This window comes from Rattus norvegicus, chromosome 13 (assembly GCF_021556685.1).
Source record: "Rattus norvegicus strain SHRSP/BbbUtx chromosome 13, alternate assembly SHRSP_T2T, whole genome shotgun sequence".
Classification (NCBI taxonomy): domain Eukaryota; kingdom Metazoa; phylum Chordata; class Mammalia; order Rodentia; family Muridae; genus Rattus; species Rattus norvegicus.
Window position 1 is genome coordinate 99283741 of NC_141546.1, and position 22410 is coordinate 99306150.

Below are 22410 nucleotides of genomic sequence, written 5' to 3' on the forward strand. Positions count from 1 at the left end.
TTATTCACACAGACCTTTCAACTCACAAGCACCCGTTTCCAGCTCTCCCCCAATGCCCTCCCACTCTGCACTCACAAGCAATTGTGGAAGCCAGTTGCTTGTTAACCGGGTTCTTTGAATCTATGAATTGTAATTTAGGCTGTCATATCTGAAATGGCTGTTATGCTCTGACAGTCTAAAGTACACTAAATGTCACCATAAGGCAAATGTCTTCTCAAATGGTTTGAAGGCAGAGAGGTAATTTGAACTTGTAAAATCTGAGTGCAATCCCCACTAAGTGATAGTTTTAATAAAACTGGTAGGAAGTTCTGTTTAACTTGGCCGCTATTTACTGTTGACATTTTTTTCTCCTTTTTAGTTCTGAAGCAGTTTCATTTCATCCAATGTCAGTTCACTCCTCCTTATGATCCTCCTCCTCCCTTCTCTCTTTTCCTCCCTCCTACTCCCTTCTGTTCCTCCTCCACCTCCTTCTTCTTCCCTCCTCCCTCCTCCTCCTCGCCCTCTGGTTCCCTCCTCTCCCTCCTCCACCTCCCTTGTTAACTGTACACATTGGTGGGGGGAGGGTGCAGTGAACTTTATTGATGGTATTCAAGACAGTAGGGAGGGCTCCCTAGGCCCCTCCTGTAATTATGGGGATCTTGGATGGAATTGTGAGGGAGAGGCTCAGTGTTGGGGGCTGAGTTGGGATGGGGATTCCTCAGCAACTGAGGGCCTCTCTCTTGCTCTCAGTATCCTTGCTGGGCTGGGGTGGGTGGTCCAGGGTTTCTTACTCCTTGGAGGCCATGTAGGCCATGAGGTTCCCCAACCTGTTGCTGTAGCCGTATTCATTGTCATACCAGGAAATGAGCTTTACAAAGTTGTCATTGAGAGCAATGCCAGCCCCAGCATCAAAGGTAGAAGAGTGAAAACTGCTGTTGAAGTTGCAGGAGAAAACCTGGTCCTCAGTGTAGCCCAGGATGCCCTTTAGTGGGCCCTCAGACGCCTGTTTCACTACCTTCTTGATGTCATCACACTTGGCAGGTTTTTCTAGGCAGCATGTCAGATCCACAATGGATACATTGGGGGTAGGAACACAGAAGGCCATGCCAGTGAGCTTCCCATTCAGCTCTGGGATGACCTTGCCCACAGCTTTAGCAGCACCAGTGGATGCAGGGATGATGTTCTGGGCTGCCCCACCCATCACGCCACAGCTTTCAGAGGGGCCATCCACACTCTTCTGAGTGGTAGTGACAGCATGGATTGAGCCCTTCCACGATGCCAAAGTTGTCATGGATGACCTTGGCCAGGATGCATTGCTGACAATCTTGAGGGAGTTGTCATATTTCTCGTGGTTCACACCCATCACAGACATGGGGGCATTGGCCAAAAGGGCAGAGATGATGACCCTTTTGGCCCCACCCTTCAGGTGAGCCCCAGCCTTCTCCATGGTGGTGAAGTTGCCAGTAGACTCCACGACATACTCAGCACCAGCATCACCCCATTTGATGTTAGCGGGATCTCGCTCCTGGAAGATGGTGATGGCCTTCCCGTTGGTGACAAGCTTCCCATCCTCAGCCTTCACTGTGCCGTTGAACTTGCCACGGGTAGAGTCATACTGGAACATGTAGATCATGTAGTTGAGGTCAATGAAGGGGTCGTTGATGGCAACAATCTCCACTTTGCCAGATGCAGAGGAGAAGGCAGCCCTGGTAACCAGGCATCCAATACGGCAAAATCCACTCACACCACCTCCACCATCTTGTCTATGGGACAAGGCTGGCACTGCACAAGAAGATGCGGCTGTCTCTGGAACAGGGAGGAGCAGAGAGCTATTGTACACATTTTTAACACCAGTTCACAGACACTGACTCCTCTGGGCCTGTGCTCATCTTTCCAGGATTCGGGGGTCCCTTCTGAGATGGCCTGCAGCTTGTGAGGGCCGGAATTTCTGTTACATTTTAACCCTTTCCTCCCTTCTCACCTTTGGTGCTTTCCCAAGTGACAAGCCGTCCTTCTACCAAGAGTGAGAAATCAAATTTTATTCCCCCACCTCCCAACTTTTCTTCCCTTTTGGTGGAAGGATCATGAACTAAGCAGAGTTCTCAAAATTTACCATTGCAGGGCCCTCAAATACATGTATGTGTCTGCACATGTGCATATGTGTGTTTAGGCGGGGGGGGGGGGGCAAAGTCTATTTTAGATTTGGGTACCAAGTCTTGTTTTTAATATGTTGTGCAAAGTGAATGTTTCAGGAGTTTTTAATAGAGGACAACTGGTCCTTTATGTTCTTTGATCTTTATCATTTGACTCCCTCTCTCTCACTTTCCAGATCATCTTGTCTCCCTCCTTTCTACAGAGATGAAACTGGCCTCGACCTCCTCTTCCCCCTACCTTTGAGTGCTGGCATTGCAGGCATGGCCCCCACATTCAGTTAAGAATGTCTTTCTAAAGACCATTACACTGTCTACTGAAATATAATACTATCGCAACCCTTTGAGACCGACACGCACTTAAAAACTTATTTTCTAAATATATGGATCTCACATGTTTCTTTCTTCCATTTGAATTTGTGAATCTGCTCTCCTCCCCCAATGCCCCAACCACCAGACATATAACAAAAAAAATCCATCTCATTATATTTAACGACTGCTAGAGAGATGGCTCAGTGGTTAAGAGCACTGGCTGTTCTTCCAGAGGTTCTGAGTTCAATTCCCAGCACCACATGGTGGCTCATGACCATGTTTAATAAGATCTGGTGCCCTCTTCTGGCCTGCAGGCATATAGTCAGGCAGAACACTGTACACAAAATAAATATTTTATATATATATACATATATATATATATATATTTAATGACTGAATTTCTTGAATCGCCCCATTATATCTTGAATAAAATATATTAGTAAAAAAATTAAATCTAACTTTTTAATTTTCTGCAACCTAATGTCAGTTATTTAAAAAAATTACTAGAGTACATCATTGTATATGATCATCGTATGCAATAATCATAATAAAATTCACATCAATCTATTGTAAAGATACTTGTACATTACTTTTTTGTTAATGAGTTAAAATTAATTTTAAATTTTAGAAGATGACATAAACATTGGTTGCTACTAGAATGAACATCTCCTAATGTGATTTTATAATACAGATTTTAACTACCAGTCCTGAAAAAACAGCCCATAAAACCTTTGTCTGTGTATTTTTCTGCTAATGTTTCTTGGAAAGGGTCCCTGCTACATTTAAAGGAACTGGAGTCATTGGAAAGCAATACTTCAAAAATAGCTAAGAAAAACATATAAATTTAAATTTCTTAAGAAATCTAATTTTAGCATTCTGTTTCTTAGTGTAGTCTCTGCTCTGTTTTAAGAGACTTTCAATCGTGAGGAAGAGTGAGGCAAGATTATTAAACAAGATTTTTCCACACGGCCTGCCCATCACATAACTGCATCATAACCTCCATTGTGGACAGGGCTCTAGAGTATCATTCTATAGCCTTTATTTTTTAAAGATTTAATTGTTTTATGTAAGTACATGGTCATTGTCTTCAGACACACCAGAAGAAGACATCAGATCCCATTACAGATGGTTGTGAGCCGCCATGTGGTTGGTTATTGAACTCAGGATCTCTGGAAGAGCAGTCAGTGCTCTTAACCGCTGAGCCATCTCTCCAGTCCCCTCATTCTATAGTTTTAAGGAACATCAGAGTGAACAGAAAGACAGGAAGCTGAAGGCTTTGTGGTATCTCCATGGCCTGTCCAGCCAGCATCTGAGAATTTTACATCTTGGAGCAATGTGTGCAGAATAATGTCTAAACGGGGAGGGGGACGTGGGGACCCAGGTCCACGTACCAGTGAGGAATTTCTCAGTAAAGAAGGTTGGCAGTCTGGAGATTTACTTCCTTGAACTTTATCATTGTATCCTCTGAAGACAGCTTTGTGTCACCTGAGGGTGACAGGAGAGCATGACTAAGTGATGGGTGGCACACAGATCCAGGCCCAGAGACGTTGTCACCAGCAGTGTGACTGTAGACAAGATGTCTAGTCTCCCTACATCCAGGGGTGCTAGAATACGCCCCTAAAGCTATAGTGGGAATCAAGCAAGATGGCCTAGATGCCCTTTGGCTCAGGATGGAGTCATAAATCTATCGTCAACTAGAAGTCTATGTAAAAGCAACTCAAAGGCTGGAGAGACCTGCGTGAAAAACACCTGCTGCTCTTGCTGGAGACCCAAGTTCAGTTCCCAGCATCCACACTATCACTTGTAACCCCAGCTTCATGGGATCAGTGATCTCTTCTGTCATATGCCTCACACACACACACAGAGACAGACACACACACACACGCACAGGCACACACACACACATACACACACATACACAGAGACAGATACACACACATACACACACACATATACACACACAGGCACACACACATACACACACAGAGACAGACACACACAGACACACAGAGAGACAGACACACACACAGACACACACACAGACACACAGAGAGACAGATACACACATACCATACACACAGAGAGACACACACACAGATACACACACACATACACACACAGAGACAGACACACACAGATACACACACACATACACACAGAGACAGACACACACACATATACACACACACAGACACACACATACACACAGAGAGACAGATACACACACACCATACACATAGAGAGACACACACACACACAGATACACACACACACATACACACACAGAGACAGACACACACACAGATACACACACACACAGACACACACACAGACATATACACACACACACACACAGAGACAGACACACACACACATACACACACACATACACACACACAAATTGTTTAGATGATGATGTATTTAACATATTCAACCTACAGAAAATCCCCTACAACCTATTGTAAATGTGCTCAGAGCACAGACATTAGGCAGAACCATCTAAGACAAAACATTGCTAACAAACGTGTCCAGCGCTCGTGTCCACACACCGATGGGCACTTTATGGACATGATAAGATGGATAAAACAGAAAGCGCAACGTTGAAAAAGACTGCTGTCAACACAGTGATGGCGGGCTGCTGGTAGTTAAGCCCAGTGATCACGAGGCTGAACCAAAACCCAGAACCGATGCTGCTGCCAAAGATGGCAGGAGACTGTGGTTGGGTATGTCACTGGCTTAGGAAAGAATCAAAATTTGAAGTGCACTTTCTACTGAAGACTTTGTGCCATAGTAAATCTAAAATCATAAGTCATACCATTGTTAGGTCAGAGACCGTCTGTACATGAAGAACTGAATCCGTTAGCTCGCCGACACACGGAGGGAGGAAGAACCACTGGACGCTTTGAGGTGGATGTATCTAGAGGGTTCTGGAGTGAGCTGGAGAAAAGAAAGGATGGTATTATCATGTTTCATTATATACGTGCTTGAAAGCCTCTAAGGGTAATTTTTTAATTATTTAAAAAGAGGATGGGATGCAAAGGTCAGGGGTGGGAGAGTTAGGGACAGACCCAAGGACTGCATAATACACACAGGCGCTGGTTACCGGTGACACCGACGCCTGCCGAGTCTATACCCCCACCTCCATTAGGGAGGCAGTGTGCAGTCAAGCCAGAGAGTCCTACATGCTGGGCTCCGGGTATGCAGGGAGGAAGCCACTGGGGTGAGAACCAATTCAGAGGTCCAAGGCTGGGTGCAGGCCCTCGACTGTACTGCAGAGGTAGGAGAAAGACTGGGTTCCCATTCCCCCTTCATTCCTCCTGGGCCAGAGTTGGATTGTACGAGGATGTATTTCCAGATAAAATTAGAGAATACTCCTAGGCCAACATTTTCCAAACCGTTTTTGGCTTCACCGAAAAGTCTTATAAACTTAACACACACATACCACAAAGTAGTCCACCATGATAGCACACACTTGGGAGAAACAAATACCGTTTTTGCAAGTTACAGTGTGCGATAACGCACTGAAATCCTAGTAGGTCCCAAGACAAATGAACCTCTAAGTGTCATTCAGAATTTCTCGTGTTTTCAGCGCAGCACACTGGCTTTACGGCACCCTTACTTAGAAGCCCGTGGAACAGTGTTCTGCACAGCCCGGTTTGAGAAATGTGTCTCTGGCGAGACCTCCACAGGCAACTGAATTATGGTTTGGCTGGGGGCTCGCAGAGAAGCAGGAAGAAATGGGTGGGGATACATGGGGTTGATAAGAGCTTGGCTGGTGGCATGCGATTCCAAGCTGGCTGACCCCAGAGCCCTGTAGCCTAGCTTCGTTGTAGAAAAATTTAGAAGGCCAATAAAAGAGTGTGACCACCCTGAAATCTGGCAAGAGTGCCGGATACTTTTTTTTCCTTTAAACTTGAATCTTTTTGAAGTGTTTAACTCTTCAAATTCTCATTGCCAGCTCTCGTAAGAGGCAGGACTTTGGACTGCTCTCTGCCTGTTTTGGAAGATGATGCTGTCGCTCCAGCAATATTGCCTATGAAACAGTTCCACGGGGAGCTCTTCTCAACAGTGCTGCTTCTTGTATCTTGACTTCTTCCCAACAATGGAGATCGTCTCAGTTTAGATCGGAACTACACATAACGCTTCCCTCTGAACACCACAGGGCTAATGAAGCGGGTCGCCTCAGTCCCAAGCATTCTGTCCTGTCAGCCTCGGTAACATAGTGTGTTCCAAGAGCACTTTGGGTACATGAGTCAAGGTCTCAAAAAAAACAAAATAAAAATAAGTCGAAAGACTGAGATACAGAGGCAATTCTTTTGAGCAAAAGGTAAGGAAAGATGACCCCATTTCAAATAAAGCTGTAAAATGTGTTGGTTATGATTCTTTTTTTTTCATCTTTATTAACTTGAGTATTTCTTATTTACATTTCGATTGTTATTCCCCTTCCCGGTTTCCGGGCCAACATTTCCCTAACCCCTCCCCCTTCCTGGTTATGGTTCTTGTTAGGACCAAATATGTGACAGAACCAGGCTAAGAGGGATGATTTGTTTTGGCTCCTGGTTTCAGAGGGCTTAGTTCATGGTTGTTTGTGCCCACATGTTTAGCTCCATCGAGGCTGTTGGAGCCTGAAGGCTGTTACTCATTTTATGGGGACACAAAGCAAAGGAAATAGATTAACAAGGGGTCGATAGAACACAGGTTCCCAAGACATGCATTCAACAACCAACTTCTGCTGCTAGGCCCCACTTCCTATCTGTCGCCATCTTTCGATAATGTCAACAGATTCTGAGCATCAGGGGAGTAAACCGTTGGTTATGTCAGAGCCTTTGGGATATAGTTTTGTCAAGAAACATTGCTGACATATGGAGAGGTGTGCCTCCCAAATCTCCAAGGTGTTTATTACCTCTCTCTCTCTCTCTCTCTCTCTCTCTCTCTCTCTCTCTCTCTCTCTGTGTGTGTGTGTGTGTGTGTGTGTGTGTGTGTGTGTGTGTGTGTGTGCGCTCATGCATGCATGAACATGATTGCGTGTGCCTATCAAGACTATTTGTGGGAGGCAGTTCTTCCCTTTTGTCATGGAGGATCCAACTCAGGTCACCACACTTGGGGCAAGCGCCTTTACTCGCTGAGCCATTTCGCCAGCTCCCTGGTGTTCCTTGATCCGATCAGGTTGAGAAGCAAACTTAGCCACCGCAGAAGGGAGCTTCTCTAAACACTGATCGATGCATTTTTCTGCATCCACACCCCACACTCTGAACCACTGCCGGCTGCAGAGACAATAAACTCTCCCGAGTAAGCAAGGCCCTGGGTGTAAAAGCAGAAAGCACAATGGATCACAAGGAGAAGCATCCCAAACCTGGACCAGATCAGTCAAAGCACATCAAAACCAAGGCAAGTCTCCTTAGACAACTCGGAAAAGCATTTCAGTAATTCCTACTGTGGAGGAATTTGAGGTTATAAAGGCTAGAATTAAATAATCCCGTTAAATAAGTGTGCTGGAATGCGTTTGGAACAAGTAGGCTTTGTCGTCTTACTGTAAACAAATGTTTAGCTCACAGGATGGACAGAGCGTACCTCAAAACAGGCCTGGTTGGTGAGAGTTAGCGCTGTCTCCCTTGCCAGTATCATCCTGCCCTGTTGTGGCTTGACTTTCCCTAAATACCTATGATCATCTGTGGGCTTCGGAAGGCTCTAAACTGAGCCAGGCACAGTGGGGCACACCTCCAGTCTCAGAACATTAGAGATGTTCTCCCATTTCCCAGACGGGAGAATTTATAACACATTTGAAACCAGTATGGTCTACGTGGTAAGTTCCAGACCGGCTAGGACAAAACAAAATGAAATGAAAAAGAATCCCCCAAATTCTTTTTTTGTAGTGTTCTGCTAAGACAAAAAATTCTGAAGATGTTTCCTCTCCTTTGTGGTAAACTTCTGACCACAAACCAACAAAGCCTCACTCGTACCTCTCTATCTAAAGGGGCTGTGTACTATATCCCAAGACTCTTTTGACTCTTAAGAAACAGCAAAGCCGTGGGTAGTTCACATTCACTCTAAAAAAGAGGGATTGCTGGGACCTAAGAATAATTATCCCCACACACACACACACCACACCCCTCGGAGCTAATGTCAATATTAATAAAATATAAATGGCAGACAGAAGGATGCTTCACATCAAGAAGAAGGAGGCTGCAAGAGTGTGAAGAGAGATGATGGCCTCAACCACATAACTCAAGGATGCCCTTGTGAAAATTCTGTGTTGGGTAAGAAAAGACAGAAATAATATGAGACCTGCTCAGGACACATGACAACGGGAGAGCATCGCCGCCGGAACCAGGCTCTCTCCTCCTCTGCCTCTTTTCTAGTTCTCTGTGCCATGGTCGGAACCAGGCTCTCTTGAGCAGTATCTTCTTTCCAGATTGTGTACTCTGCTTGGAGAACGTGGTGGGGAGAGATAAGCTCACAACTGTCAAAGAAACGATTGTGGAATTTATCCTAGTCCAATCTCATTGGCTTCTCCTCATTGTGGGCGCAGGGAAAACAACACCAGCCAGAGACCCAGCCCTACAACTGGTGAATGCCCCATGCTGGGCGAGGGAGACCCCAGCTAAGTTCTAAACCGTAGCCCTTTGGTTTCCCTCATGTCCGGCTCCTATAGCAGAAGCACAGAATGCTGACCGGCTCATTGGTGGGACACCTTTCCTTAGCCTCTTTTGCAAATGATTTGTGGAGAAGAACAAGATGTGAGATGATAGCTTGCGCCATCAGATGTGTATGACAACGGAGGCGGCTTTCCACGTGAGCCCGTTTGTCTGTCCTTCTGTGCCCAGTCCCGTTAAGAATCGGGACTGGAGAGATTCTGTGATTGACAGGACCGAACCCGTTCCTGAATTGTGTTCAGTCAACTTAGTGGAGGTGGAAGCACAGATCAAGAGACTCTTCCCTCAGCCCCAAAGCAGCTGGAATTTGTGCCAAAGGAAAAATGCAAGAGTTCTGGTGAAAGGGCTGTGTGACTAATTAAAAATCCTGATGCTGTACGAGATCTGAAGCAGCTGTACGGATGTGAGGATACCTAAGGGTCGGTAGAGAAAGCCGAGAAATGCAGAGTGACATGTAGGCAGTGAAGTCATAGACGCAGAGCGGTTGGGTTGGGTCAAGGAGTCAAGTTGCAATGGTCACAGTGAGGAAAGGAGGGGAGGACAATGTTAGGGGTCTTGGCTAGAGTAGGAGACAAAAAGAGCCCAGGAACAAAAGAAGTTCATGCCTGATAGGTACAGGTGCCCAGCAGCAGGTCAGTGAGCCTCCCTGACAAGGGCCAGTGTCTGGTGCTTCTGACCCCATGACAGCTTGCTGTCTGGAACTCCTCTATTCATGGAGCTGACTGTGCTAACATGTTTCTTAATTACCCACAGGCCTCAGTGCATTTGCTCATTCTCCTAAAACAGGTGATCCTAGTCAAGGAAGGGAAGGCATACTTTGCTTTGCGTTTGGTCCTTATATGATGTCATTGCAATATATGTGTTATGAAGGGCAGGTTTTTAAAACATAACATTTACATTCTCCCGTCTTCGTATTTAACCCCACATTCACAGAACTCTGCTTTGTTTGTGTGGAAATTGCACTCACATCCTGGTCCCCATGTCGCTGTCTTTCAGGGAACAAAGGCAAACACCAACCCCAAGTGTTCCCTTCTCCACCCCTTCCCCCTGTGTGCCCAGTCCCTGCTCTCCGCTTTCTCTTTACCTTTCCCCATGGGAATGAAAGGAGAGACACATACTTGCCTAGCAAGCGCTTTCCCATAAGCAAGGCAGCAGCTGCATTTGAAAGATGATGTCCGGATGTGTGTAGAAGAGCAGCAGGATGCAGGGTGGGTTGAGCTGGTGTTTCGCAATGCTGCCACAGTAAACACAGCCCAGCATCTGTCTCGATTCCAAGCCATACTGCTCCTCATGAGGCATGCTCTCGATGGAAGAGCTTTTGCCCACAAGCCCCTTGATGTCTTAGCGGCCCACGCAGGATCTGAATCCATTGCTCCTGGGATCCCGTGGTGTCTTTGAACACACTTCACAGGAGGAATTAAATGTAGGTCTCCTTAAGTCTCTCCCAAAGCAGAAAGTAGGGCTCATTTTACTTTCAAATCTCCAAGTGGATCAAAACTTTGGTCAGAAAATGCACAGAGAATGTGTGAGATTTGATTCTATGGGAACAGGTGCTTGGGCAAGATTTCTGCCATGTATTACAGCCTCTGCCATGGACTGCCACACTAACCATTCTTAGTGCCCTCTGGTGTAGCATTTATTGTATAAATGAGCAGGCTATACGCACAGAGAGACCAGCCCTTTCCCATCCTTTTGGTCCCTCATGAAATTACAGATTGGCATTTTCAGGCTACTTATAGCTTATTCACACCATAAACAATGTGTCCATTGGAAGATGACTGATTCCCCTTATTAATCATCAAAGGACCCGGGTTCCATTCTCAACACCCACAGGCAGTTTCCAGAAGATCCAATGCCATCTTCTGACTTCCGCCGGCACCAAGCATGCACACTGTTCACATTATATAGTCTAAACCTAAACACTCAGACACATAAAGAAACCTAATTTTTTTCAAAAGAATTTGTTAAAATAAAATAAAATGGATCCAGGCATGGTGGCACACACTTGTAACTCCATCACATAGGAGACCAAGGCAACAGGACCGTAGGTTAGAGGCTAGCCTTAACTGCCTAGCAAGACCCTGTCTCAAGCATGCCCTGTCTCAAGATATCTGATGCATACAGAAAGAGACGAAGTCTTGGCAGCTGGTGGAGCTCAGCTGGTAGAGTGCTTGCCCATCATGGAGCCTCGTGTTTGATCTCCAGCACCGCCTTAAGCTGGATGTAGTGGTAACGAGCCTGCATGCTCAGCACTCGGGAGCTGGAGTTCATCAGCTACACAGCAAAGTCAATGGCAGCCTACAGAGAGAGTGAAAGAAGGGGGAAAGGGTTCACATCAATGCTTAAAACTACAACTCACAACTCTGCGATGCCAAAAAGCTTGGAGATATCTTAATTAACGAGAAACATGATAACACAGCAGCCCATGTCTTCTTAGAGCGAGCTCTGAACCAATGGAAGAAAACAGACAGTAAAATCCAGAGATAAAAGGTTAGGGTGTGGTGACCTGAAGACAGTACGGGGTAGATTAGCAGTTGACTAGATGATTAGTGGTAGACCTTTACTGTGGTCCACACAGTAGCCACTTAACGATCTTCAGACTTAAGGCCAGAATTGTTTAGGCTCTACTGGTTTTGCATTATCATCTCCTAGTAGGCTGCTTCCTGTTCATTCTAACAGTTCACTGCAGCAGATGGGTTTGGGAGGTATCTTGTCCTATAACTTTTTGGCATCTTGCAAACCATAGTAATCCTGCCCTTGCTCAGAAACCAGAAGATGTGGGTGCTACCTGGCCCCAGACAAGAGAGGAAAACGAAGCCATGGTGGCCCTATGGCTCAAGGCCAGCACCTGCTCAAGGCCAGACTTGGATCTTGGATCCAGTAATAACTTCAGTAAGGGTGTCAATGTCTGTCGCCCATGTTACCACCAAAAGCTAAGCAAACATCCTTGGTCGGGACTGCTACCAGAAACCTTGTTGATGTCTAAGGGCTGGTTCTGCCCCTCACCTGGGCATCATGGAAGAACTTGCCCAGAGGGTAGAAGGACAGGAGAGCTGGCTCTACCCTTGCTCTGCTAGCACAGTAGAACTGGCCTTGGTGACAGTATTCAGGTGAGTGTAGGAAAGCTGCCCTTCCCTCCAGGGGCAGTGTAAGAGAGCTGGCCCTGGTGGCCTAGGTGCCCCCAGAGTGAGCTGGACAGCCCTGCCCTTTACTGGCTTCAGCACTCTGGAGAGCAGGTCTGCATCTTGCCTGGGCAGCATGGAAGATCTGGCCCTCATGGTGTGGGTCTTGAAGAGCCGGGTGTGCCACAGGCAGAAGAGCTGGCCCTGCCCCAAGCCTGAGCAGAGTGGGAAAGCTGGCTCTGGTGGCATGGGCACGGGAGAGATGGCAAGCAGACCACCTCAGCCACTACCCAGGCCCAGGGCTCTGAGTTTTCCCACCCCAACATCTACCCCATCTATGAACTACTGGGGTACGTGTAGGAGCTGCAGAGCTAACACTCTGGGATCTCTATGACACAGGGAAACAACAGGATATCCCAGAGGGATCCCAGTGAGATCCAGTGTTGATGTTGTAGCAGAAGCCAGAGGCCTTGGACCAGACCAATGGCCCAAGGCAATGACCATGTCTAAGTAAAGCTCTTTGGGCAAAAGGGTAAACTATGTGACACTCCATGGCACACATCACCTCCACAGCAAATTTCTTTTCTATTTTTATTTTTTATTTTTTTGTTCTCTTGGGGGGAGGGGTAAGGGTGCAAAAGCAGAGATGGAGGAACTGGGAGATGAGTGGGATTAGGTGCATAATGTGAAATTCACAGAGAGTCAACAAAATGTTTGTAAAACCCATGCTGAAGAAAGTAGACGGAAATGTAAAATCAGCTCTTCCCATAGCGTGTACAGGTAGTGATTTAGCCAAAGCCTCCCTCATCCCAACCCTGTTGATATCAAGCTAAGGCAAAAGCTGATATCAAGAACCGTTGAGGCCCACAGAAAAGCTTAACTGGTGTCCAGATGAGGCCCAACTTAGCTGAGTGCTTAAGACACACGGGAGAATGGGTTTGAACCCTTGGAACCCGGAGGGGCTTTAAGGCATAGTGTACCTGTGGAAAGAGTGGTGGTGTTCTTCTGTGAGGAGAATACATGAAAGACTGAGGGATGAGAGACATAGCTCTTAGAGCCTCCTGCTGTGCTCTGCTCACCTTGCCTTTCCCACCCTCCTTCCCTGCAAGGGTTGCATGTGTGTTCCGTGAACGCCCAACTCCAGATCCTGCTCTCTGTCCTGCACTGGGACATGGTTCTTCGCTTCACTGATATGTCAGTGCATTTAGCCTGGAGAGGTTAAGGACCACTGCTCAGCCAACCCTTCACATCCCTCCTCTCCATTTCCTAGACTTGGATCTCTCCAAGCTAATTGGCTAGGCCTAGTCCCTTGCACAAGTCCAATGGGACCACTGTTCTTTTTTTTTTTTTTTCCCAGAGCTGGGGACCGAACCCAGGGCCTTGTGCTTGCTAGGCAAGTGCTCTACCGCTGAGCTAAAGCCCCAACCCCAAGGGACCACTGTTCTTAAAGGGAAAGAAAGGGCAGTTGGTGTTTTTGCAGGATGAAGGAAACAGGCCCAGGAAAGCTTCAACACAGCTTCTTGTGACACTTCATGAATCAAAAAGAGATGATCCGGTTTTACATCTTAGAATTTAGCCATTTAACACCTGTTATTAAAAAAAAAATACACCTGTCAGTCAAGGGAACACACTTAGATGAGTACACTCAGGATATGAACGGTAGTCATTAATTCTTCCAAGATCTCACTCACATCAAAGGCAGAGTTCTTCTTACCCCTTCAATTAGGCTGTCTGGATGATCAGCCCCTACCTGTTACCCCTACTTCCACATTGATGCCCATGAATGAGCCTGCAGAACAGCCTCTAGGAAGATAAGAAGCCACAGGGACAGAGAGACCCCAAATATGAAGAAGGCGGTTTGTGGCAGCCTCTCTTACGTGGTGGTTTCTGGGGAGCCTGCTTCTCATTTATTTTGTCAGGCTCCCCAGGTATGTGTCCTAGAAAATCAGCCTAGGAGACATTGTATTTCTTTACCAAATGTAATACCAGAAGTCACGTGGTGACACTTCTTACATTGTATTCTTCAAAAGTGAGTGACTAGAACCAATTCAGTATTCAAAGGGAAGGGAGCTCAACTCCACCATGTTATGAGGGATATGTAAAAGAACTTACAATTTGTGTCTTAAACCACCACATAACTCGGGGCACTCCAGCTCTCAGTGGAAAGCAGCAAGATGTTTGAGAGTTACAGTGTATCAGCCTGCAAAGCACTTCAGGAACTATTCCAATGCCCTCATCACTATGTCCTGGCCTCAGATACCAACAACTGTGTGGAAGATGGGTAAGAAACAGTACTTAGAATTTCCTACATATGTATGAAAATGATTTGTGAGGATTAATGATCACTCTTTCAAAGGTAAAAGACTTAACTTCTGTAGCACTTTTCATGCAGTGGTGAGATCTCCCCACTAGCCTCAACTCCTCATCTTTCCTCACAGTAGTGGTCCATGTGAAAACATTCTGCACTTGTGGGGGGGGGGTCTCTGTGACCACCACAGCCAGCAGAGTAAGGATCTGTAGGAGGCTGAATGCACTACTCGCTGGTGTTGGTTCAAACTGAGTCTGATCCTGAGGACTTCATGTTAGGAATATTTAAGCACAGCATAGTTTGGTGATCTTTTTTTTTTTTTTTTGGTGGTGGGGGGTGGGGTGATAATTAACTTAATCCCACATGCACAATAAAACTTAAGACATGACTACATCAAAACTCATTATAAAATATATGTGACATCTTCCATAAAGAAGGAGTCTGGAGATTGACGGGCTCATGATAAGGGTCTGGGGAAGGTCTGCTGTGGTCTTGGCCACAGTGCAAAGGTCACCAGGTTATGAACCACCTTCTGGGCATTCTCCCAGCCTTATGGGCAGAACACGGTTTCCCTTTGAAGAGACAGCCCTGGGTGTTTACCGCTCCTAGTCACTTAGTGTTTATCTATGAGCGCTGAGAACCACAGTGCCTTCCATGCACACTCTCTTTCCTTCATGAGCAAGTCGTTCCCCCATCCACATGGTACCTTTTGGTATTATTTAGAGGGAACCCCTTACCATGAGGGAACCTTGTGTTCCGATCAGTAAGGACACAAATGGTAATGGAACTAAAGTCATAGGTTCTGAGCATGAATTAGGGGTACAGGGGCAAAGCTGACATCTGTATGGGGCTCTCTAAAATCATCTCATGTTTTCACTGTGGGAGGTTACCATAGATTTTCTGCCCAGTTGCCAATAAGAACATGGAGAAAGAGAGTGATGTTAGAGCTTGTGTTCAAAATAACTATCTGTTGCTATTGGTAACAAAGTCTCAGTGAACTGAGCTGTAGGAATCCGTGGCCCTTTTTGACTTTGGGATGGTTGAAGGTTTTAGAAAAGGGACTTGGCTTTTATTTTTAGTTCTTTATAGTTCACATATTTCTCAGAAGGTCAGTAGGCCTTGGGAAGGTTTGTAGCCTAAATTTAGATTATCAAAACTATGTTTTAAACAAAAATGTTGGGGAGTTAGCCAAAAATTGAACCTTACAAACTGAATTGGGAGATAATTTGCGTATCTTGGTGACACAGCCTGCCACCATGAGCTGCCCTTACTTCCCAGGAATCATTGCTCCTACTCTGTAGACCTTCCTGGACCCTCTTACCATGTGTTGGGACTTTTGTTTCTGTCTCCATTCTGTATCCACCCTTTGCACTTGAAAAAATTGAACTAACTCAGTACCTACATTCCAACTGTTTTTCCACATCTGCAGATAATACCATATTTGACTCGAACCAATCTGAATCAAAAAGAAATTTATCAGCTCGTTTCCTTGGGAAGTTCAAAAGTTCAGGCACGAACGAACATTCGACTGACTTCTGGGACTGACTTTCTATGTCACCTATGAGTCAGCTTCTGTGTTGATTCTGTTCTCCAGTTCTCTTTCTCTACAGCCCTAAAATAGTGCTACCTGCTCTGGGAACATCTTCCTGGTGATGCAGAAACATTGGTTGTCTTAGAGAACAACGGAAGCTTTCTCCACTCAAACAGCTAGGGTCCTGGTAAGAAAAATCAGTTGAAGGCCACGGAAGCCAACAGCCTTCAGGATCTTGTCTTGCAAATTTAAAGAAATGAAATTCACAGACCTCAGAGGGTGAGTTCTAGAAAGAGGTTTGCTATGGATTTCTGAGTGGAGAAGGGAAGGAGAAAAAGAGGGAGGGAAGGCAGGGAGAGGGAGAGAGCACACAGAGCTCCTAGTAGCAGGAGGGGTCATTCTGGTCAGACTTTGTAAAGGTCTGACTTACTGAAGAAACTGGGATGAAGTTGGAGAGTCGGTGAACTCGCTCCTCAGGGAACTTCTCTCTGTCTCTAGGCAGAGACAGGAGCTAAGGGAGGGATAAGAACCAGAGCTCTCTCCTGACATGATTGCTCTCTACTATGGATGCTCTAGAACTGTCATTTTAGGTCCCTGCCCTTCCTTGCCGGCCTTTATGTCTATTGTCACTCATTGTAAATTCGTACCTGGAGAACACAGTGAACAGTTCTTATTCAGAACTATTAAGAGATGTCCAGAAACTCGTGGTGACTCAACTGGTATGGAATGACAATTGGTTTAGGCCTTAATCCAGCTTCCACCCCCAGAGCAAGAGCCCCATCTGGACTGTAAGTGATAAGATGGAAAGGAAATGGATCCCAAAGGAGAACAGGGGCTCCCGACAGAAGCAGGATTGGACACCAGTGAGGCAAACAGCAAATATCCACCCGGCTTTGGCCATTAGTGCTTCCTCTGCCCAGATGGCACTCAACGCCGTGGCAGCCCCACTGAGCTCAGCACAGCCCACGAGCGTCTCTTCTCTTTCATCTTCGTGTTGACTGACGCTGACACGTGCTCAGTGGGTTCTGGTCCCACTGAATGTCGTGAAAGAGTATAAATGTTCTTCCTTTAAGACACAATGCAGGACACACATATACGGTCACCAGATTCCATTAAACAGAGCAGCATCCTGGCAACACCAGGGACTGGCAGAAATAAGTATTATCGTTCCCAAATGTGTTGACCATGTAAGCCAAGGCACAGATGGTTTTAATAGTCTATCCCCATGTAGAAAGAAGGGCGATAGTGATGGAGACAGGAATATACCACCCCAAAATAGGCTCCACGGCATATGGACTATTCTGTGCTGAAGGCAGTTGAGGAAAAGCAGACCCAGGGAAAGCTCTGGAAATAGAATGCTTAAGTTTCCCTTTTTAAGGACATCTACACTTACAAAAGCAATTCCCACTTGTAAAAGTGGCACATTCTCCTGTACCAACAAGAGGAAAGGACAGGAGCTGTAAGTCACTATGAAAGAAAGCACCAAGTTAAATCTGCAAACTGTGCAAACTTAACAGACTGCCCTGCCTAAGTCCCTTTCCCCACCAGGATTAAAATCCCCCATTCCTCGCCAAGCCTGAAATGGCTTGTAAACGCCTGGCGTCCGGCTGCTTCCTCAGCTCCATCTTCCTCTAGATGCTCATGATTCAAACTGACTTCCGTTTTCTCTTGCCCGTCTGTCAGTGTATGGCTTTGCTCACAGGCCCAAACCATTGACCCTAGGAACATAGAGAGCTATGCTAGGAAGCACTTAGCAGAGCGGCAAATCAAATTTGAGGGGGCTATAAGCTCTGTTATTTTTAAAGTATTAAGTTTCTTATCTGCTAAACAATTAATCCCTTTGAAACTACCTCCTTTCAACCCAGCTTCAAGTGTATCAATGAAGAGAACGGGTCTCCTATGTGATAGCTTTGCGGGGCATGTAGGCTAGAGCTAACGGGAAGGGAGCAAAACGAAACAGATCCCACTTGTCAGATTTTTATCGAGAGACACTAAGACCCAGATCTGGGTAAATCAAAATGACCCAAAACAAAGTCACCGCCCTCAAACAGCAGCCTAGAAAGAAACAGGCCCACAAGCAGTACACACGGGACCACCCGTGTTAATAAATGTTCCCAATGTAGCAGAGATGACACTGGTTGAGGGTCACTCGAATGCTTCACACTCGTCTCTCAACACCCACTGGAGAACAGGTGAATAGATCCATGCTCTGAAGTGGCCCTGGTCCACAGGTCCCTGTTAGGCGCCTTCCTGTTTGCGACCTCTCTCCCTTTCTGTTTCTCTGCCTGTTAAATCTCTTTCCTGTTGCTTTCCCCGTTGTTGCAGACCTGTGAACTGGAGAGAGGTTCACTGAATAATTTAAAGGCAGCAGCAGCATCAGACTTCCAGAAACAACGCTCTGGTTACCTAAGATAACATGGCCACCAGAGCGTTTGCCTGTGTGTTCCGGACAGACACATGCTGATGGTGACACTCTTAGGTGCTAGTTTGACAGGATTAGAGACCATTGGTGTCGGACTCCCTCTCCCCTGTAGGGAGCCGTATTGGATTTGGGCCTGGCCGCTTTGTGACTGTATGGCCACAGTTAAGATTCTTGAGATTGTTAGACAAAAAGCCTCTCCCATGAATTTACGGCACAAGAAGGTAACAATCAGCCCGAACAAGATACCTGCTAACTGGTGTACTTGGGGTATATAGTTTGGTGAATAAAGTTACAGGAGGCCCCTTCCTCTTCTGGCTTGACACGAATAACCTGTGTGTGTGTGTGTGTGTGTGTGTGTGTGTGTGTGTGTGTGTGTGTGTGTTTCTTTAATCCCACAGGCTTTCGCACGATTCTCAGTACCATGTCGATGCAGGCGCCGACACTCCCCTACCCGATAATCGACAGCTTATAAAACTAAGGCTAGAACTACAGTACCGAAACCACCAGCCCAAGGAATGAACCAAGTCAGACCTCTGGCTCTGGGAGGAGCTGCGGCATCTAAAACTGCTACATGCATAGTCACTAGCTGATACCTATTTAAACCTGATTCTACGATCCCTCAACCCTGTGAGATTACTATCAGGGTGTTTTCTGATAAAACTGAAGGGCACACCTTGGTCTCAGGGGAGAGTCGATCAAAACGGCCCTGTCAATCACCTATCCAGGAAAATGCTTCTCTGGAACACTCCCTGCTAAACTGTTTGAAATAGTATAATGCTATTCTACAATGTAGATCCGCACAATGGCTCATCAGGCCATTTTTACCCCTTAAGAGTATTTCTCTTTGTTCTCTTTGCTCCCTGGAACACGGTGTGCATCTTCTACACTACGCTGTGTGTGTGTGTGTGTGTGTGTGTGTGTGTGTGTGTGTGTTTCTGAAAATAAATTTCCCTCGGAGAGATCATAAGGTCTGAGGAGACGACAGTGAGATCCTGGTGATGCCATTAACCAGAATTGCCAGAGAATCAGCACCGATTGTAAGGATCCAGGGAGTTTGAACATCATGAGGAATTGAGGAACGATGATAGAAGTAGTCGGATTAGCTGGTGGTTAGCGACAAAACAAAGGCATCGCATAGCTGGAGTTTGTGGGAAGACAATACGTCCGCGAGGAGTTATCCGCCTTCAAAAGATCTGTGCACATTTATCTGATTCCGTTTCGCTACTCCCAGCCTCCCAGACACATTTCTACAAACACCTTCCCTAGGGAGTCAGCGCAAATCACAAATACATTAGAGTCCTAGACAGAAATAGAAGCGAGAAGCAAAACGTGGAAAGCTCTAGAACACCCTCCCCCCCACAGCAAGATTTGTTTATCCAAGTCCCCACAAAGCTGGGTTAGAACCAGTCCTTAAGTTATGAACCCTTAAGATTTGTAGGTGACTGTTGAAACGCGGGGACTGAGTCAGAGCCGGATGCAGAATACAAGATAAGCAGAGGAAGACCAGAAGCAAATCTGAGAAACATGGCACCTGCCCTGTGAAGGTTGCTTTTATTAATTGAAATAAGTTCCTGGATTAATTTAGGGAAACCCCCACCACTCCACCACCTCCTGTTCATTCCAGTCCCTACAAGGAACCCAGCCCTCACTTAAGGCTATCCGAGCCGGGGCTAAGGCGTGTCAAGGCTTGCCTCAAGGACTTTAGGAGTGTGGGAGAGCCACCAGGAATTTTCTTAGATGAGAAACCAGAGGTAGAGAACTCCTCAAGAAAGCTCTGGAGCAAACAAATCTGGGCCAGGAGAGTGGTCCAGAGTGGGAGAGGCCGAAGGGTAAAGAGAATGAGGGGGCATCTCTCAGAGGCTGGTGGAGTTTCAAATTCTTGAAATTTCCAGAGTATTACAGTAAGGGATATCAGCACTAGGTTATTATAAAAAAAAAAGGCATATTTTACACGTTTTCATTTAGCATACTTACGTGTTTAGTTTTTGACACCGAAATAAAAGACATGGCAAGTAATTGGTGTTATATTCGCAAGATATTAATGGATTTTGCAAGCCTTACAAGTTCATGGGATTTGTAGTGTTGTATTTTTTTTTCTTTTATCTTTTTTTCGGAGCTGGGGACCGAACCCAGGGCCTTGCGCTTGCTAGGCAAGCGCTCTACCACTGAGCTAAATCCCCAACCCGCCTTACAAGTTCATACTTCAGTGTTCGGTGTAGGTGATGTGATCCATCCAGCTCTTCCCAAAAAGGCATGCTGTCTTCCTTCAGTCCTGCTGATATCTCCCTGAGATGCTACCCAGGACCCCTCAAGTCATCCTTTTGATCCAGCCTCACCATCCCAGCCTGATATCATGCCTAACGGTCACAGCAAGCAGCAGACGTTCACCAAGACACCAAGCGTGCGGACCCGATACCAACAACGTCTTCAGCAACTCTGGTGACCATAGCAACCACAAGCATCCACACAGACATTCTCACCTTGACCAGGTGTGGGCAGCCCTGGCACCGCCCCTGTGTGGCACCAGCACTGGCTGCACCTTCCTAATGCACCTTCCAGATTGTCAGTGGAACTGTTGCTCACTGTTGGCTGCAAGACAGGTCACTAGTGAGAGCCAGGGCGGTGGGAGGAGCCAGATAGCCCAGAGATAACCAGGATTATTGCCTCCATCAACTTCCCTGCCCTCTCCATGGGTGGCTAGGCTTCGCTGTGGGAACACACACAGTTTCTGGTTTATTTTATAGAAGCTGACCATGCTGAGAACTACCAGGAATCACTGAATGAGTGACTCCTTTTAATTCTTTAGTTTAGTACCAAGAAGCCCAACCGGGGGCTAAAGAGAAGAGAAGGCACAAGGGGTAAGAGTATGTGCTGCTTTTGCAGGGGACCTGAGTCTAATTCCCAGCACCCATGCCTGGAGGCTTATATCCACTTGTGACTCCTGTCCCAGAGGGATTTGATGCCTTTGATCTCTGTGGGCACTGACACTCACTTGCACAAACCCCCACACAGACAGATTTTCATACACGTGGTTAAATATTTAAAAGAAGCAACACAAGGAATGTTGTCCCAGAACAGATTTATTGGGAAGATTTAAATGGTGTAACTTGGCTTTAGGCCACAGCGCTTTCTTTTATTCTTTTATTTTATTTAGTTCATAACTTGGAAAAGAGAAGTCTCACAGAAATCATCATCACCACCACCGTCGCCATCATCATCATCATCACCATCAATTGTTATCTCCCCCAGGATATGGTGTATTATTTGGTCCTAGAAGATGCCTAAAAATAGACTTAATGTGGGCCATTGAGATGGACTAGCAGGTGAAGGCATAGTACCCAGGCTAAAACAGTAAGGGCAGAACAGGTTTACTCCAAAGGAAGCCATGCATAGTCAACCCTGACAACCTGAGTTCAATCCATGGAACCCACATGGTGGGAAAAGAGAACGGACTTCCCCAAGTTGTCCTCTGACCCACACATGTTCTCACACACATATCCGAGAAACAAACAGATTGATTAAAGTAATATATGAGAACAGATATAATACTTGACCCTGGGTAATAACAGATATATTTGATAGAAATTTGGGGGATAAGGCCAAAAAGGCCTATCTAAAACACCGGATTAATGACTGTTCCATTACCTCGGTTTTTAGTTGAAGGGTGACGTACCCCATTCTTTTATGGATGTGTGCTTTGAAGAAACATGGTCTGCTCATCTAACGTGAAGTGGGTGTGTAGAAACCATCCCTTGTTCAGTCAGCGCACAAATCTATCTGGGCAGACAGTCTCAGTGTGAATATCAGAAGTTCAATATGACATGATTTACTAGCAATTCAAGCCAGTTACTGACGTGGTAGGAGGAGGTGAAAATTTATTCTGCTGGTCAAGAGGGCTGGGAAAGGTTCAGAAAACTGAAGACAGAAGTAAAA

General features: G+C 46.1%; 1 pseudogene across 8 annotated transcripts; it reads right to left on the minus strand.

The window, feature by feature from the left end:
* Window positions 1-554: 554 nt before the first annotated feature.
* Window positions 555-10372, minus strand: LOC120096209 (glyceraldehyde-3-phosphate dehydrogenase-like; annotated as a pseudogene). 8 transcript variants are annotated; one of them, XR_015636248.1, is made up of 4 exons: window positions 10213-10297; window positions 5257-5378; window positions 3833-3926; window positions 555-1785 (listed from the first exon to the last, which is right to left on the minus strand). The product of XR_015636248.1 is annotated as a glyceraldehyde-3-phosphate dehydrogenase-like, transcript variant X3 (transcript). The 8 variants fall into 8 exon arrangements; XR_015636247.1 differs by lacking the exon at window positions 10213-10297 and adding an exon at window positions 5532-5780; XR_015636253.1 differs by lacking the exon at window positions 10213-10297 and adding an exon at window positions 5545-5722.
* Window positions 10373-22410: the final 12038 nt, after the last annotated feature.